This window comes from Mustelus asterias, unplaced genomic scaffold (assembly GCF_964213995.1).
Source record: "Mustelus asterias unplaced genomic scaffold, sMusAst1.hap1.1 HAP1_SCAFFOLD_3212, whole genome shotgun sequence".
Lineage (NCBI taxonomy): Eukaryota > Metazoa > Chordata > Chondrichthyes > Carcharhiniformes > Triakidae > Mustelus > Mustelus asterias.
In genome coordinates, this window is record NW_027593157.1 from 18,714 (window position 1) to 21,995 (window position 3,282).

Genomic DNA, 3,282 nt, shown 5'->3' on the forward strand with positions numbered 1-3,282 from the left:
TTTGGAATTGCGAGCTTTCAGGAGCACTGCTCCTTCATCAGGTTGTTTAACTCGGCAGTCAGAAATTCAGCCTGTGTGTGCTCTCGAAAGGAGCCACTTGCACACACGCTGCTTTACCCCAGCAACGTTTTAAATTGGTGATGTCTCTGCTCGTTGTTCATGACGAAAACGACACCGCACGCACTCCTGCATTCAATCTGAGCTGTTAGACCAAAACTCAAAACAGCGGTGGGATTCGAACCCACGCCTCCGCAGAGACTGGAGCCTTAATCCAGCGCCTTAGACCGCTCGGCCACGCTACCACGTTAAACTACATCGCAATCATGTTATTTAATGATAATGTTACTGAAATTCATTGAAAGCAATGGAGTTTGGAAAGGCCATCAGGAAGCATGAGCCTGCTCCTTCACTGATTCAGGTAAGTCTGAACTGCGTAACAAACAGGAATCATCTCACGTCAGAAACACAATGAGCTGCAGTGAAGGACCGGCATCATTTAAACTGTCCTTAAGCTCGTTGCTTCCCAATTTCCTGCCAGAAATGACAAGAGAACCTCCTGTTGAATTTGCTCACGGTCTGCACTTAAGGACACGAGGCGAATTTATGTTTTGTATCTTCGTCAAGGCAATAACTCACATTTGTTTTCAGAGTTTGGATGGGAGCAATAAATCTTCAATTCCAGACCAGTAATCTAAACAACAGGGAAAGAGTCACCAGACCAGCAGCTTACACCCTGTTTTAGAATTTAATTTATCCACGCTGCTTTCGTTACTTTAATTTTTACGCCACGTTCACCACAAATAGCTTTCTCCTGCAAAATGGCGCCTTCTGTTTCAACACCAGTGATGTGTAATTAATGAAACCTCCAACAAGGTGAGACTTCTTACTGTGTTTACCCCAGTCCAACGCCGGCATCTCCACATCAGGGAATAGTCTGACTGTTTGGAATCCTGTCATTTATATCATGATGCAAAGATGCCGGCGTTGGACTGGAGTGGGTACAGTAAGAATTCTCACAACACCAGGTTAAAGTCCAACAAGTTTATTTGTAATTGAAGGCTTTCAGGAGCACTGCTCCTTCATCAGGTTGTTTAACTCGGCAGTCAGAAATTCAGCCTGTGTGTGCTCTCGAAAGGAGCCACTTGCACACACGCTGCTTTACCCCAGCAACTTTTTAAGTTAGTAATGTCTCTGCTCGTTGTTCCTGACGAAAATGACACCGCACACACTCCTGCACTCAATCCGAACTCAAAGACCAAAACTTAAAACCACTTTGGCAGCGGTGAGATTCGAACCCACGCCTCCGCAGAGACTGGAGCCTTAATCCAGCGCCTTAGACCGCTCGGCCATACTACCACTTTAAACTGTACCGCAATCATGTTATTTAATGATAATGTTACTGAAATTCATTAAAAGCAACGGAGCTTGGAATGGCCATCAGGAAGCATGAGCCTACTCCTTCTCTGAATCAGGTAAGCCTGAACTGCGGAACAAACAGAAATCATCTCACGTCAGAAACACAATGAGCTGCAGTGAAGGGCCAGCATCATTTAAACTGTCCTTAAGCTCGTCTCTTTCCAATTTCCTGCCAGAAATGACAAGAGAACCTCCTGTTGAATTTGCTCACGGTCTGCACTTAAGGACCATATTATGTTTTATATCTTCATCCAGGCAATAACTCACATTTGTTTTCAGAGTTTGGATGGGAGCAATAAATCTTCAATTCCAGACCAGTAATCTAAACAGCAGGGAAAGAGTCAAACTCTAACCACCAGACCAGCAGCTTGCAGTGTGTTTTAGAAATTAATTTATTTTGTTATTGCTTTTGTTACTTTAATTTTCACGCCAGACCACTTTCACCACAAACAGCTTTTTCCTGCAAAACGGCACCTTCTGCTTCAACACTAGTGATGTGTTCAGCCAATGACAACATACCACGAACACTCAAGTGCAATTATCACTTTCGCTTCCGACGGCTCGAAACCGGACAGAAACATTTCCAAATGCTTTTCAATGCAGAGTGAGGGAAAAGTCTGATTATTCAGTGTCAATATAAACAGCAAAATCTGACCCATTACCAGACAGATTTTAACTTGCAACAACATCTCAATCGTTAGTAATTTGCAGCTTATCACTATCCTTCTTTTTCTGTGTTTGTTCTTGAACTGTTGCACATGTGAAATTTCCAGCTCTGATATAAACCTGCAAACCTCACTCGGCTGATTCTAATCGAGGGGTAGTGCCGGTTGATTGGAAAACGGCTAATGTTACGCCGCTGTTTAAAAAAGGAAGGAGACAAAAGGCGGGTAACTATAGGCCGGTCAGCTTAACGTCTGTAGTAGGGAAAATGCTGGAATCCATTATTAAAGAGGAGATAGCAGGGCATCTGGATAGAAATGGTTCGATCAATCAGACGCAGCATGGATTCATGAGGGGAAAGTCGTGCTTGACGAACATGTTGGATTTTTATGAAGATGTGACTAGGGCGGTTGATGGAGGAGAACCGGTGGATGCGGTTTTTTTGGATTTCCAAAAGGCGTTTGATAAGGTGCCCCATAAAAGGCTGCTGAAGAAGATTAGGGCACACGGAGTTGGGGGTAGTGTGTTAAAGTGGATTGGGGACTGGCTATCCGACAGGAAGCAAAGAGTCGGAATAAATGGGTGTTTTTCCGGTTGGAGGAAGGTAACTAGTGGCGTGCCGCAGGGATTGGTACTTGGGCCGCAACTATTTACCATTTATATAGATGATCTGGAGGAGGGGACGGAGTGTGGGGTAACGAAGTTTGCAGACGACACAAAGATAAGTGGAAAAGTGAATCGTGTGGAGGACGGAGAAGATCTGCAGAGAGATTTGGACAGGCTGAGTGAGTGGGCGAGGATATGGCAAATGGAGTATAACGTTGATAAATGCGAGGTTATACACTTTGGAGGAAATAATAACAAATGGGATTACTATCTCAATGGAAACAAATTAAAACATGCTACCGTGCAAAGGGACCTGGGGGTCCTTGTGCATGAGACGCAAAAGCCCAGTCTGCAGGTACAACAGGTGATCAAGAAGGCAAATGGGATGTTGGCCTATATCGCGAGGGGGATAGAATATAAAAGCAGGGATGTCTTGATGCACCTGTACAGGGCATTGGTGAGGCCGCAGCTGGAATACTGTGTGCAGTATTGGTCCCCTTATATGAGGAAGGATATATTGGCATTGGAGGGAGTGCAGAGAAGGTTCACCAGGTTGATACCGGAGATGAGGGGTTTGGATTATGAGGAGAGGCTGAG

The 3,282-nt window shown here is 44.7% G+C and overlaps 2 non-coding genes across 2 annotated transcripts; both read right to left on the reverse strand.

Moving 5' to 3' along the window:
- Positions 1-220: 220 nt before the first annotated feature.
- Positions 221-302, reverse strand: trnal-aag (transfer RNA leucine (anticodon AAG)). The gene has a single exon. It is a non-coding gene; the product is annotated as a tRNA-Leu (tRNA).
- Positions 303-1,274: 972 nt separating this feature from the next.
- On the reverse strand, positions 1,275-1,356 carry trnal-aag (transfer RNA leucine (anticodon AAG)). The gene has a single exon. It is a non-coding gene; the product is annotated as a tRNA-Leu (tRNA).
- Positions 1,357-3,282: the final 1,926 nt, after the last annotated feature.